Source organism: Pongo pygmaeus, chromosome 3, assembly GCF_028885625.2.
Source record: "Pongo pygmaeus isolate AG05252 chromosome 3, NHGRI_mPonPyg2-v2.0_pri, whole genome shotgun sequence".
Lineage (NCBI taxonomy): Eukaryota > Metazoa > Chordata > Mammalia > Primates > Hominidae > Pongo > Pongo pygmaeus.
The window spans coordinates 143,985,033-144,001,539 of record NC_072376.2 but is presented as its reverse complement, the minus strand read 5'-3'; positions in this window follow the sequence as shown (position 1 = coordinate 144,001,539).

The following is a 16,507-nucleotide window of genomic DNA, read 5'->3' as shown; positions in this document are numbered from 1 at the left end:
AAATTTTAAAAAATATTTAAAGTATCGAAAAAACAAAGATAAATCTTGTAGTAAAAAATGAGTCAGCAATTAAAGCTTACTTAAAATAACAGATTGTTTGGAAAAAAAATCAAGTAATGTTTTAAAACTCATAGGCTATGCTATTGGAATTAAAAGCTCAGTAAATGAATTAAACAGAAATTTTGGCAGTGCTGGAAACAGAATAAATAAATTAGAAATTAGATCTGAAGAAATTACCGGAATATAACTAGCACATGGAAGAGATAAAAGGAAGGTTAAGAAACATAGCAGATAAAAATAAGAAGATCCAGTATACATTACCTGCGAAAATAAAGGAAAAATGTTTTAAAAAAGAAAAAATATTCAAAACAATCACTGCATTTTTTAAAGAATTGGTGAAAGATATACATCCACAGGCAGAGACAGATTTTTTAAAAGAAGCATAAAAGAAGCAATTCAGAACTTTATTGTAGCAAAACTAAAAAACATCAAAGAAAAAGAAAAGATCAGATAAAAATCAGCTAGAGGAAGAACTATTGAATTTACCAAAGTTTGTTTATTTTTGGTAAACAATTGTTATGGAAGGAAGCCAGACATGAATAGAATAATATCTTGAATTTGCTTACAGAATATAACAGTGAAAACAAACTAGTGTACACAACAGAGATTATGTTATGAAAGTGTTAAATAAAAATGTATGCATGGTCAGATAAACATTATCATGTAAATAAAATGTAGTATATTTAGGTAAATATATTTTAGAGTCTTTGTAGAATTTGGGATAAGATTTAAAAATAAACATTTTGAAGGTTTTAAATATGCATGGAAAACTTAGAAAAAATAAGTAGATTCAGATAACAAGCTAAAAGTGAGAAGATGAATAATAATAAAACAAATAATCTGAGGTTTAATTGTTCAAAGAAACGAACAGAAGAATGAAGACAGGATGGTAAATGAAATTTTGCAAGAATCTAACAGTATACCACTCAATATATAATGTTATATAGAAATTCTGTAAAAAAATCACTTACTGGGAAAATTAAGAAATCCAGTTTTATAAGATTTATTGATTTTATAGACATTAAAGATATATAGAATATACAGGGAATATATTTAAACATAAGAATACATCTAGAAGAACAAAATATCCAAATATATGAGAGATTTGGAAGATGGCTGATGACATAGAGCCAGGAAGAGCTACTCCTGTTGAGAGACAAGACCATCAAGATGACCAGCACATTCCAAGCAGATCTTCTGAAAAAGACATTGAGAGTGGAAGGAGGGTGTATGCTGATGCTGGACTGAAAGTGGAGGAAAGTGGGAACCCTGCATGGGATTGCAGAGAACCAGGACTCATGGCTGGCCCTTAGCAGCTCCTAGAAAAGGGGTGAGTTAAACAGGTGTAGAGTGGCCCATTCTTGCCGTTAACCTCTGGAATCCTAGCTGCAGGAGACTCCATGACCCCATCGACATGTGTGATCTGGCAAGGATAGCTGCTTGGAGAGTTGGCAGGGACAGGACTCCAGCACCTACAGAGCTCAGAGGGTTTGCCACAGGAACAACTGCATTTGAGTATGGCCAGGGACGCCTAATCACCACACCTCACTATGCTCCCTTAGGTGTCTTCGGCTTTTGTTGACTCTTGGAACTGGACAGAACAGGGCTATCTTGCCCATGGGACAACGTAAGTCTGATCTGAGCAACCACTGTCTGCTGGCCTTTTTCAGGGTTTCTGTCTGGCCTTACCTCCTTGGAGAACAGCCTCAGATGCTCAACTGGGGTGCTTCCCAGTGTCCACCACAAGAACTCCTTCACTGGTAGACCTTGTTTAAGCATTGCAGAGATTCAGCAGATGGGCCCTCACAAGCACACAGGTGCCTAAAGCCTCTCTCTACCACTTGGCCAGTTCATATGTGAGCATAGAACTTGCTGCCACTGCTTAAAAGAAGCACTTTTGCAAGCAACCCCCATAGGAGTGTTGCTGTCAGTGGACTGAAAACACCTCAGCCCTTCCAGTGCAGCAAGTGTTTATCCTTGAGGGCCCAGAGAAGCCCTCATGCCCTCATGGGGCAGCCATGAGGCAGGCCCCAGCCCCTCAGTGTTAGAGCACACAGCCTAGCAGTGTTAAGCTGAGCACTGGCCTCCTGAAATCATCCAGAAATGAAGCCAGACAACTGAATTCAACTTATACCACAGTCAAACCCTCAAGGGCAACAAAAAATATAAAAGCAAAAACCCCATTCAAAAGACAGTAATGTCAAAGATTAAGGAAACATCAGCCCACACAGATAAGAAAGAACCAGTGCAAGAACTCTGGCAACTCAAAAAGCCAGAGTGTCTTCTTACTTCCATATAACTGAACTAGCTCCCCAGCAATGGTTCTTAACATGGTGAAATGGCTGAAATTACACAGAATTCAGAATTTGGATGGCAAAGAAAATAATTGAGATTCAGGAGAAAGCTGAAACCCAATCCAAGGAATTTATGGAATCCAGTAAAATAATGCAAGAGATGAAAGTTGAAATAGCTGTTTTAAGAAAAAATTAAACTGACCCAATAGAGCTGAAAAACTGCAAGAATTCATAATATAATACAAGTTATTAATAGCAAAATAGACCAAGCCAAGGATAGAATCTCAGAGCTTGAAGACCAGTTCTTTGAATAAACTCAGTCAAACACAAATAAAGAAAAAAGCATGAACAAAACCTCTGAGAAACATGTAATTATGTAAAGAGACCAAACCTATGACACGTTGGCATCTTTTTTTTTTCTTTTTTGAGACAGTCTTACTCTGTCACCCAGGCTGGAGTGCAGTGGTGCAATCTCAACTCACCGCAACCTCCGCCTTCCGGGTTCAAGCGATCATCCTGCCTCAGCCTCCTGAGTAGCTGGGACTATCGGCGCATGCCACCACAACTAGCTAATTTTTGTGTTTTTAGTAGAGACAGGGTTTCACCATTTTGGCCAGGCTGATTTCAAACTCCTGACCTCAGGTGATCCACCTGTCTCGGCCTCCCAAAGTGTTGGAATTACAGGTGTGAACCACCGCACCCGGCCTCGTTGGCATCTTTGAAAGAGAAAGAGAGAGAGAGCAAACACTTTGGAAAATATATTTGAAAATATTACCCCCACCTCACTAGAGAGGTTGAAAGTCAAATTCAAAACAATTCAGAGAAGCCCTGAGAGATACTATACAAGATGACCATCCCCAAGACATAAAGTCCTCAGATCCTCTAAGATCAATGCAAAAGAAGAAAAAAAAATAGAGGTATCAAGAGGGAAGGGGCAGGCTACCTACAAAGAAAATGCCATCAGGCTAATGGCAGACCTTTCAGCCGAAACCCTACAAGCCAGAAGAGACTGGGGGACTATATTTACCATTTTTAAAGAAAAGAAATTCCAATGAAGAATTTCACATCCAGCCAATTTAAGCTGCTTAAATGAAGGAGAAATAGAATTCTTATAAGAGAAGGAAGTGATAAAGGATTTCATTACCACCAGATCAGCCTCATAAGAGGCCCTTAAACAAGTGCTAAACCTAGAAACAAAAGATTGTTACTGGCCACCACAAAAACACCCTTAAGTATATAGATTATTGACACTATAAAGCAACTGCACAATCAAGTCTTCATAACAATCAGCTAACAGCACAATGACAAGATCAAATATACTACATATCAATATTAATCTTGAATGTAAACAGGCTAAATGCCCCCTGCAAAAGACAGAGTGACAAGGGTAAAGAAGCAAGACCTGTGTGTAGAGCCTTCAAGAGACCCATCTCACATGCAGTGAAACCCATAGGTTCAAAGTAGAGGGATGGAGAAAAATCTACAAAGCAATTTAAAAAAAAAAGCAGGGGGCTGCTATTTTTATTCAGAAAAAACAGTTTTTAAAAATACAATAAGTAGACTGATTTGAGTAATAAATCTCCGGCCTCCTGCACAGCTAGCTCTGTGTGAATTACTTTCTCTATTGTAATTCCCCTATCTTGAGAAATCAGTTATATCTAGGCAAGAGGCAAGGTGAACCCATTGGGCAGTTACAAATTTGGGGGCTTGTCGGGATTGCCCTTGTGGCTACCTGCCTGTTGTTTGGTAGCCCTCCTCTGGCGATGGATCCAGAAGCCAGCCCAAGTGGCCACCTAGCTCTCTTGGACTAGAGACTGATTCTGATACTTTCTCCACTGGTAGGGTGCTGCTGACCCAAGGTGCATGGATTTAATTGCAATAGAGAAACAGTCCTGAGGAGACATCCCTTAAATATAGCTCTTTCACAGGGTGTCTGTCTGTAGCCCCATTGTGGGGTGTCTGTCTGAAGTCCCGTGAAAGGGCGTCTGTCTGTAGCCCCATTTCAGAGTGTCTGGGTTGGTGAGTATCCTAGGCACTGCCAATATCTCCTTGCTTCTCCCAGCTGGTTCTGTAGCCCCATGGTGAGGTGTCTGTTTGTAGCTCGACCATGGGTGTCCGTCTTGGTTTGGGTCCTTTGAAGGTCTTGGTTTGTCTGTAGCACCATTGCAGGGTGTCTGTCTCAGTTCAGCTCCTGGGGGGGTCAGGTCTCAGTTGGCTCTCCTTAACTAGTAGGAAGAGTCTTGGTTTGGGAGACTTCTTTCCAGTCAGGAAGATTTTGGGGAGATTTCTTAGATGGAAAATAGGAGGATAGTTTGGAAGGGATACTCTTGGAGTTCTTGATTAGAAATCTGATTTGGAAGGCCTTCTGTCCATGTCATCTTAGTGTGTGTTTGTATATGTGGAAGGAATCTCAGAAGAAATTGCTGATGAAAGTCCAGCAGGCCTAACTCAGAGAACCCTCCCTATTTGTCCAGTAACATTTGGTGAGCCCTGAAGAAAGCTCAACAGGCCTCTCTCTGGGTGACTATCCACTCTTTGCCTTGCCTAGAGACCGCCCCCCACCCCGCAATTGTGAATTACAGTCCGGTGGTCATTTTTGCCTACCTGGAGTGGATCAAAGAAAACAAGGACCAACCAGAGAAAGTTTGAGCTATGCCAGGTTGATATTAGGTGCTGAACAAGGTGACTAGTGTCTGTTTTATTATGTATATTTTGCTGAGATGGAAAATGTTAATCTGGTTTCCAATGAAGCCCATTGGGCAACATCTTGCAAAATTGAAAATCTTTTGCCTATGGTTCCATAAAACAGAAAAGGTTGATTTTTCTTTTGTAAAGTGGCTTGAACCCCTCAGCTATGGCACAGTGATCAGGGTCATCAAAGCCACTCCATTCTTCTGGAAGCTGCAGAGAAAGGGAACTCAGAAACCTGGCATGCCAGCCAAAAGGGTAAGAAATTCTTACCAGTCAAGTTTCTGATTTCTCTGTGTGTGTGTGTGTGTGTGTGTGTGTGTGTGTGTGTGTGTGTGAATGCTAAATGTCTCTATTTGTCTTCTCTGCAAGGGTTTGATTAATATAAAAAGATTTGTGAGACTAGTCTTAGGCTGTAGCAAATCTGGTGTACTTTGTACTAAGAATTTGTCTGTGTTGTTCTGTAGTGGAGAGAGGGGTGTCATGGGATAGAACGTGGGTTTTGGATCCCTATAATTCTGCTTTTCAAACCAGGCCATCAGGCTAGTCAGTTACAAACTTTGCTACTGGTCCCTGAAACTTCTATTTATTTAAGTTAAAGTCTGTCTTGTTTTGCGTCCTTAAGAGCTTAATCTTGTGACCACGTGGGGATACTTTCTGTTGGTTTCCACCATCCAGAGGACAAGAATTTGGAGGTTCATATCATAGTTAGCATTAAAAATTATCTTGAGCAGTTAAGAGCCTTTGCAAGCTTGAAATTGCCTTCTGTAGATTCTTCTGGAAAGAGCATGTGAAACTGCTCAATGCTGTGTAGCTCAGAAGCTAAGGCTTTGTCTTTTGACATGATGGCTGGGGTTCAATTCTTGGCTTCCAGATTGAATCCTTTCTGCTTTGTTATTTGTGTAATTTTGCCATTTATTAAGGTTTTTTTTTTTCTTTTTTCTCCCCATGGATAGCTTCTGATTTCCTGTCTTGGATTTTCCTTTCTCTAAACTACCCTTGGGGAGATTCTAAATCTTGTTAAACATAAATAAATAAAGATAAAGAAACTGCTTACCATCTCTTTGAGACATATTATGTGTCAATGATTAAGTTATAACCCTAGTTAAAACTTATTAAGTTCATGCGGGAAATTACCTGTGGTAGAATTCAAAAGCCAGAAATATTGGCTGCCCTGGCTGGAGTCTGGTAATAAGATATTTAAATTTTTTTTTTTAAGAAAAAAAGAGCTCTATGGTTAAAATCAGCTCAGTTAAAAAATGGATAATCAAGCTAAATGTATTTCAGAGGGCTTTATCTTTTTCCTTTTGCAGAATTGTGTTTTTCTTAAAAAAGCTTTTTTTTTTTTCCTTCTCAGTAGACTGAATTGCTCTTCTCCATTTTGTTTTCTTGCCACTCTTGATGCCCACATGAAAGAACTTAAGATAATTTTTAACATCCTGGGACTCCTGGGGAAAAGCAGAGGAGGCACCTCAAACCCCATTATGGGAAAACTCTCTTTTCCTCACAGAAGCCCAGGAATTGAAAGATAATAGATTCTTCTCAAATTGTAAGGCTCTGTTCTGTTTTTCATTTTGTTCCCTGACATTTTTGACTTTTCTGGGTATCAGAAATTACTTCATCTTATGAGAGAAACTTGGTGTGTAATAACTAACTAGGGAATATACTTCTTGGGATGTTTAGTGGTAGTTATGAGGGGGTACTCAGTTCTTTGATGTTTCTATTAGAGAAGCATGCTCCTGGCCACCTGGAAGATATGAAAACATCCCCAACCTCCACTGAGAGATGAGAGTTCTCTGGGGGATAGTCTTGATTACAAAATGGGCTGATTGGCTTTGGGTAGCCTTGCAACAAAATGCACAGTAGAAGCACTGCACTATTTTCTCCTGTAGTATTTCCCTCTTTTAGGGGGATCCAGGACCCAGTATAAAATGTCACCCTTAATTTTGAGGATCCATCTTTGCCTTCCAGCTCTGCCTACTTATTAGGCCCTACAAACTCCATGCTTTCCTGGTCCTGTTCCTCCAAGGGCTCCATCCTGAAGCAGTAATTTAATTAAAAGACTGCCAAATGAAAAATCTTATAAGTGCTGGATCTTCCATTTGTCTGTGTATTTATATGTGCTGTGCGTGGGATGTTTATATAAAAAGAGCTCTGATTAATTGGCTTAGAAAAATAAGTGTATAAATCAAATATTTTGTCAGAAAAATAGAAACTTTAGTGCCATTGTGTCCATATGACTGTAGTAAACTTTTGGAAATAAAGACAGTTTTAAAGACTATTAATAAAATAAAATGTTTTCAAAATGTAGACATTTGGTCTAAATTAAGGTGAGATATCAGACTTTCTAAATGCTTTAAAGTCATAATCTCATTTCTTGACTTTTGAAAATGGTTCAATTTACCTACTTTGGGACATTATATTCTAGATAAGGCTGGGTAACGTGTGGAATTAGCCATCCCCCACCTAGTTATGCTGCAAGGAGCAGATCTTATCTTCACTTCTGTCTTATGTCCTAGGCTCCACACCTAACACATAATTAAAATTGCTTATCAGGTTTTTTAACAAAAATAAAAGTTGTGGAGGTACATTGTAACATATAATTGAGACTACTGGAGAAATAGTTTTACATACAATGTTTGTATGGAAAGTAGAATGTGTTTTTGATCACAGATTATAAGAAAGCATGGAAATATGGCTTTTGTTAAAGGGAGTGCAATATTGTCTAGTACAGAGGGTTTTAAAGATTGTCTTAACCTGAAAAAAGAATGGGACAAAACTGATGGTTTCAGCAAGGTGAAAAGGATTTGTGAAGGGTTAGTCTTGTAAAGAAAGTTCTGTTGGCATAAGCAAGTTGGCTAAGATTTGAAGGGGATTATTTAATCATTTTCCTTAGATTGAATCTTAAAATGAAAGCCCACTAATGCAGGGCCAGAATCTGGGCCCACGTGTTCAAACAACAGGGTTTTCTTAGAAAATTCATCTGCTGTTTAAAAAAAAAAATTGTAAAAGGTTTTAAGTTTATGAAAATCTTACCTCATGGTCAAACTGACTAAAACTGGATAGATTTATAAAATATAATTTAAAAACTAGCTTAAGCATTAAAGATGCAGTAATGCAAACGTGAAATTTGTTTTTCTCCTTTAAAAAAGGTTTGTATGTAATATTAAAAGATAATGAAAAGGTTTTGTTTGCCCTTTTGGTAAATGGCAGGGGAAAAAAAGGAGGAGAGAAAAGAGGTGTATTCAGTTGGCCTCATGCTAACCTAATTGGGTCTTATTTGGAAAGCTAATTCTCTTCAGAGAAAACATTTTTACCTTTAAAAATTTTGAGTTACCACTTTGGATAAATGAATAACCTGTGATTCTATTTGGTGATATCCAGTGTTTTAAGCCTTTGATATTTGACAAACTTTCCAAAATCAAATTATAAAGTATGTCTTTTTCTGACCTAATTGATCCTTTAGACATTAGGTGCCTTGAAGTCCAAAAATGATGTGTTTGGTTTTTTGGTGTAAAAATTATATAAGAAGCATTATCAAATATGAAATGATGTTTGGCTTTCTTTGGGCTATATTTGTGTAAACGTGCTGGTATATGTCCCAAAATTATATAAAACTCCTATAATTCTGATATAACCTAGTATATGTTATCAGTAATAATTATAATTGTTATATTAAATTATTGTGTGCCACAGAGGTTACAAATTTCATTGTCAATTGTGTCTACATGTGTATATTCAAAAATTTTTAAAAAGCTTCCCTTTTTAGATGCTTAAAGTCATGTTTTTAAATAATGAGGGTGGCAAATAAGAAATTATTTTGGAAATTTTAAAAGAATTATAACTAACCGCTATTTAAAATGATACATATCAAAACCAAATAATAATTCAAATGCAAAAGTTTGTTGAAAATTTAAACAGATTTACAGATATTAGAGAAAAGCTAGAAATCAAAGACTTTTGTTTAATATAAGAAGTTAGAAAAGAAAGAAATATCATTTCAACATATTTTAGAAGTATGGGTAAAAATGAGCCAGAAAATTATGAAATTGACAATAAAGACTTAGAGCATCAAATGAAGTGAAACATCATTCTCTAAAAGGTATAATATAATACATTTTTCACCCAAAGTACATTAAAAAGAGAGAAGGACCTATAAGTAATACTAGAATTGAAACGGGCATATCTATAGAGTCAGTACAGTTTTAAAAGTAAGTTCAATGATTAAATTTTCAACGATTTGAGAACAATATAAATAAACATGAAATAAACACAAGTTCTCAAACAAATTTATTACCTAAATTAACCCAAAGAGAAAAAAGTTTGAATAGCCTTTTATAGGCCTATAGTTATATAGTTAGAAATATATTTACAAAGTTTATGGATATCAAGTTTTATAGGAACCTATTGTAAAAATGTGTATACTTACAATTGTTCCTAGTTCCTGGTAAGTTTTCAAAATACTTGTAATACCCTGGGTGATAAAAATGCCTTTATTATGTTAATTGGGTACCTTAAGATGAACTCTTTGATAGCTTCATCATTGGGAATGAACACAAGAAAGACCAATCATGTTATTACATGGTTGGAACTTTGGGCCATCCCAACCTTCAGGGCTGAAGCTTCGGTTCAATCATGTGGTCAATAATTACATTAAGCATACCTATCTAGTGAAAATTTCATAAAAACTCTGAACACTGAGGCTCAGTAGACCCTTCTGGTTGGCAGACACACTGATGTGCTGGGTGATGACTTACCTGGATTCTATGAGGCTAGGACATAGAAGCTCCACTTCCACCTTCTGAAAGCCTTCCCCATGTGTCTTTTCATGTGGTGTTCCTAATATGTATCCTTTATAATAAAACTACAATTATAAGTATGTGCTTTTGTCAGATTCCACAAGTCATTCTAGCAAATTGCCAAACCTGAGCAGAGTGTGATAAGCTCCAAATTTATGGTTGGTCAGTCAGTAGTACAGATGATCTCCAAGACTTGTGACTGGTGTTTGAAGTAATGGCAGTCTTATGAAGAACTTTACTTTTAACTTGGTAGGGTCTGCAGTAGCTCTGTACAGTTAGTGTCAAAATTGAGTTTAATTGTAATATACCCAATTGTCTTATTAATGTTAATAGGACTATTCGACATCAATCCTCTGATACCAGAGGATTCTATAGTCAATAAAATTGTTCAGAGAATTAACAAAAAAATCCATATCCCAACTTTCTTTTATGGCTGAAGAAATTGTGATTTTAAAATTTAAGTGACTTGCCTCAAATCAAATTCGTAGTAGGGCAGGAGCTTGAAATAGTATCAGGCTCTTGAAGTTCTAAACTCAAGTGCAAAACCTTTTTACTACACTCTGCTAATAACATCAAAGTATAAATTAGTAAGTTACAAAGAATTTAAAACGTTAGTAAATGCAAGTAAAGCCTTTAAAAACTTTTATTTAACAATATCATAAGACTTGGAATTATTAAACTAATGTTGGCTATGGTGAGATTTACATAGAACCTCCATATTATATCTACATGTGAGTGGATAACTGTTGAAAGAATTGCTACAAAATTGCTCCAATTATAATTTTTAGTTTAATGTATTATTTACTATTCCTATGTAGCCATCTTTGCAGTAATCCAAAACCAAATATGATATCAGTAAGGCCTTATTTATCCATAAGGAAAAGAGATAAACTTGACTTTAATTTTTGAGATTTTTATGAATAACCAAGGACAAAATGAAATTATATGATCTGAGAGAAGAGGCATTGAACATTTTCTTCCACAAAGGATTGGAAAAGGAAGATAATAATTTATGACTACATGTAAGTTATATTGAGTCAAAGGAAGAAAAAGTTCCAAAGCAAATTCATTGCAGTAGGACATTTATATGCAAGCAGAAATGTATATTCTGATTTAAATATTTTTAACTTTGGTGTTTCTGTACTTTTTAAACTTATTTGTGTTTCTAACAGTTAAATAATAATCTGGTTTCTTTACTTCTTCCTGCTCTTTTCATTTTGTAAAAAAGATTAGAGATGGAGTTGGATTAAAAATTAAATGGTCAATGTATTATATACTTTTTAAAATACAGCTTTTGATTTAAGTCCTGAATACTATTGATTATTCAATATCATTATATTGGAATAAAAATGAAATGGACAGTGAGAATGGAAAATGTACATACTTGATATAATGGAAAAAGTAAAAACAGGTTGAATGAATTATTGTTTCTCTTGTGATGGGACATAATATTTAATCTATAATGGAACACAGATAATCAGACAGTGCACTTAAACAGAAGCTTTTTGCTAAAAAAGATGACATAATATAATTACAGTTTCAGTTAAAAAAAGAGGCTGATGTTTATTCCTGGACGTGTTTATCTGAAATATTAGGGACAGTAAGTCAGTAAAATGAAGATAATTTAGGTTCTTAGAGCAATATATATACATATGTGTGTGTGTGTGTGTGTGTGTGTGTGTATATATATATACGTGTATCCACGTATATATATATATACAAACGATATGTGGATCCACATATATATATATATATACACGATACATGGATCCACGTATATATATATATAAGTGTGATACACGTATATATATATATAAGTGTGATACACGTATATATATATAAAAGTGTGATACACGTATATATATATATATACGTGTGATACACGTATATATATATATATACGTGTGATACACGTATATATATATATATGTGTGATACACGTATATATATATATACGTGGATCCACGTATACACACACACACGCACACACACACACACACCCCTATACACACACAAACCCTTATACCAGAAAAACCATTTGGAGAAAATAAATGTCTAAACTAAGTAAATTTAGCTCATTTAATATTTTCTTATATTATTGAACAGTCATTAGTATTTAACTTGTAAGTGATTGAAATTATTAAAAATCTTTGATATTTCTTAGAATTTACAGAGTTTCTTGGTTTTCTATAACACGTATTCTTGTTTTATATTTAACAAATTAATTTTATCAATTAATTCTAAGACAGTCTTTAGTGAATTGAGCCTTTTGGATAAAATAATAAATAAATAATAATAATAATAATATAATTCATTATCTATCATACTGTCTGTAATAGTTAGGGATGCATCTTTTTTCTGAAAGCTTGACTGGCCATAAGACCCTCTTGTGAGTATATACAGTAAAAATAAGAGTTTAAAAAGTGAGATAATTCTAAAATCACTGTAAAGTTGGACTCCACCAAAAAGATAAATCTTTCACAAAAATAAAAAAAAGCCACATAGATTACAATTTGAGGATTGTTCACTCCAAGAGTAAAAACATATTTTTGTATATCTTCAGGAAATAGCCAATTTAAAATTTAATCTCCAAAAAAGTATTTTAAAAAATTGGAAATTTTCACCCCCTTTTAAAAGTATATTAAGTATGAATTGAGCGAGTATCATAAAATAACAAAAATAATATTTTAATGAATTCTGGAAAACAATATAACAAAATATAGTGGCAGTATTTTTATGTATTCAAATTCTAAAAATGTATTTATTTATTAATTCATTTACCTAAAAAAAATTTGAGGAGCCTGACCTATCTTCCTGACTCTTTTAAGAGCTAAGAATAATGTCTTAGTCCATTTGTGCTGCTACAACAAAATATCTGAGACTAGGAAAATTATAAAGAACATACATTTATTTTTTCACAGTTCTAGAGGCTAGGAAGTCCAGGATCAAGCCATGGGCAGGTTTGGTGTCCTATCCTCCAAATGGGAGAAATGCTGTGTCCTCACTTGGCCAAAGGCAGAAGAGGGAGAGAGCAAGCTTGCTGAATGCTGCAGGAAGCTTCTTTTTTTAGGACCTTTATCCAGTTTAGGAAAGGAGGAGTCCACATTGCCTAATAATCTCTCAAAAACACCACCTCCTAATACTATCACATTGGCAACACTTGAATTCAGGAGGGGACACATTCAAATCATGGCAGAGAGATAAGTACAATCAGTCTCTACTGGGAAATTCAGACAAGAAAATCAAATATTAAAGCACAGTATATTAGTACTCTGATTATATTTATCTATAGGGTTCTGCAAAAGCCTGGTGTTGGGTACAACATTCAGTCTGAATAAGTCAGGGAAGGTCAGGACTCAAAAGCAATAGTAAATGTTTGTATTATCCCAGGTAGAAAGAAAGTGCTTTTCAGATATGTTAAAAGCAAGAAAACATTTAAAATAATGAAAAGTAACTAGTGTAAGTTACTAATGTTAAGTAGTTAGACAAGGCTAATGATGTAAAAAATATGTTAGATGGTTAAGGCATAGTTCAAGGTCCAGTATGCCATGCTAAAAGAAATTCAATAGACAATAAATAGCTATCAAATGATTTGAATAGAGTAACACATGCATGATTGAATTTTTATTACAAGTACATTTTGAAAACAGTGTGGATAATATAAGAAGACAAATGACAAATTCTGGACAGAGATTAGAAAGAAAAAATATTTAAGTGGCGATTTCTACTAGGATGCTTAATTTACTGTGTGAGAAAATGCACTAAGACAAAGCTAAGAGCAGAAATTGGTAAAATAGAAAACATATGCAATATAATATGTAAATTTATAAAATTTAACTTTTTGAAAACTAACAAAATTGATTAAAGACACAACAATGTACTAGATATAAAAAGAAAGAACATATAATTAGCATCATGAGTAAAAAGAGAAATTTTTCATATATTAAAAAGAATACAGGACAGTATATCTGCTGACAAACTTCACACTTGATAAACAACATATTTATCAAATCTTGGATAAACATGATCTGTCACAAGTGTCACAGGAACCTACAGAAAATGTGATATGTAGGTAGTATCCTATAACTTAAAAAGAAGTTGAAATTGGAGTCTATAGGGTACCATTGGAGTTATTGTCTTTCCTTAAAAATTTAAGCAAGGAAAAAAACAGTATTCTTATCTACTTATCCAGAAAAATAAAGAAAATATTTCTGAAAATGTTTTATGAGGCCAGTATAACATAGATTCTAAAATACGGCAGACAGCACAAAATATAATGTAACATCACAAATCTCAATGGAAATTCTCATAAAAGAGTATCAAAACAATCTAACAATAATCTAGTAATGTAGAAAAGAATAATGTATTGTAACCAACTTGAGTTTATTCCAGAAATGCATGTTGTATTTTATTTAAAATAATTTAATTCAACAAATTAGAAGAACAAGGTAAACAGTAATGTTCAATTTGCTTTATAAAGAAAATTAATTTATAACATTCAACATCCATTTGATAAAGGATACCTACCAAAAATCTTACACTAAAAAACATATTCATGTCAAAAATTGTAAAAGTTTTCCAGTGGACTAGGATGGCCAGTGTCAACATTTCTATTCAATTTTGACCTGGCGGTCATAGATAGTGTAAAAAGGCAAGGAAAAAGTATATGCTGATTGGTAAGAAGAATTAAAACTGTCATTATTTCCAGACTACATTTTCTTACATGTAGTAAATCTCAGTGCCTCTACAGGTAATTAAAATATTTCAAAAGGAAAATGAGCACATTGCAGAATACAAGACCAACACAGACGATTCAATTACACATGCTCCTGAAATTATGATGGCATTTCGTCCTGAAAAAGCCATTATTAAGTAAAAAAGTCTTAAGTTAAAAATGCATTAAATACACCTAACCTGCAGAGGATTAGACTGTCCTCCCTTAATCAGGCTCAGAACACTTACGTTAGCCTATGTTGGAACAAAGCCTATTTTATAATATAATGTTGCATATCTCATGTAATTTATTGAATACTCTACTGAAAGTGAAAAACAGAATGGTTATATGGGTACTCAAAGTACAGTATTGACTATGTATTGCTTCTGCACCATTATAAAGTTGAAAAATTGTAAGTCAAACTTTCATAAGTTGGGGACCATCTGTACATGTATACATATCAGTAACAAATTCAAACTTAAAAATAGATATGACCTTAAAATCATAAAACATCAACTATCCCAGAAAAACTTAGCAAAATATGTGAGTTGTCTATGCAGAAGTCCACAGACCATCAGTGTGGTAAATTAAATTATTTTATTCCAAATAAATTAAAGTATTAAGTTGAATTATATAAAATATTTTAATGCATCATAAAATGTTGAATATCAATAATTTATTTTAATATTCAATGTTGTAAAGACATCAAATCTTTCCAAATTGATCTATTAATTGAAAAGAATTCATAAAAATATCAATAATATGGTTGCATAAATTGATAAGTCTATTATTTTTAAATAGAAACAACCAAAGACAAAAAGAGAAATGTAAAGCAGAACATTGATGTGATTACATTACTAGAGCTCAAGACATATTATAAATTATTTTTATTAAAATATTATAATATTGACATAAACAACTAGATCATAGGAAGTTCCAAAATAAAAATAATTTACACAAGCATATTTGTTTTATGACAAACATATCATTACATTGAAGAGAAAAGAAGATATTTTCAATAATGTTGCTGAGTCTTTTGAGTTTCCACGAGTGTGAAAACAGAAAACAAATTACACTTTCTCTTTTTTATGGTATAATAAACACAAACCAATTTCATATAGTCCGAAGACCTGAATGTGAAAATTAAAATTATAAAGGTTCTGGAAGATAACATGTGAGAATGTTTTTATGACTTTAATGAAGTAAAATATTTCTTTAAAACAAAACTCTAAAGGCAAGCTATAAACAAAAAATGATAAATTGACCTACATTAAAATGAAGAATTTTTGTTCATTTGTAAATATTAATGCAAGAATGAAAAGGGAAGGGTAAGCCGTGGAGACTGAGTCCATAATTGTAATACTTATACTCAAGAAAGGGCTACATGTTTACACAAAAATAACTACAAGAAAATAAGAAGACAAAAATTTCAATAGAAAAGTGGTTGACAGACTTGAAATAGCACTTCATAAATGATATCTAATATATGAAGACATGCAAAGGGGCACAATTGCATTAGTTATCAGAGAATTGTAAATTAAAACCAGTGTGAGACACTAATACCTAGTCCCCTGAGAATTGAGGAAATTATGAATACAAAGTGACATGAAGCAATAACAGCTATCATCAGCTTATGTGAGTGACAATTGTTTAAAAACTCGCTTGGGAAAATGTGTAGCAAGTTTACTACTCAAGGTGATATAGTATAGCAACCTTATTGCCTGGTCTATATCACAAATATGCACATATGTACCAAAATTTTATGTACAATAATGTGCTTAGTAGAATTATTTTTAGTTGCCCCAAATAAAAACAACCAAATCATGCATCACTATTATAACTAAATTTTAGCAAATTCTTAAAATACAATACTGCATGAGAAAGATTAAATTTTATCTACATGTAACCAGAGTGTTTTATAAGACCTAAGATTATTTTGATGGTGAGATGTA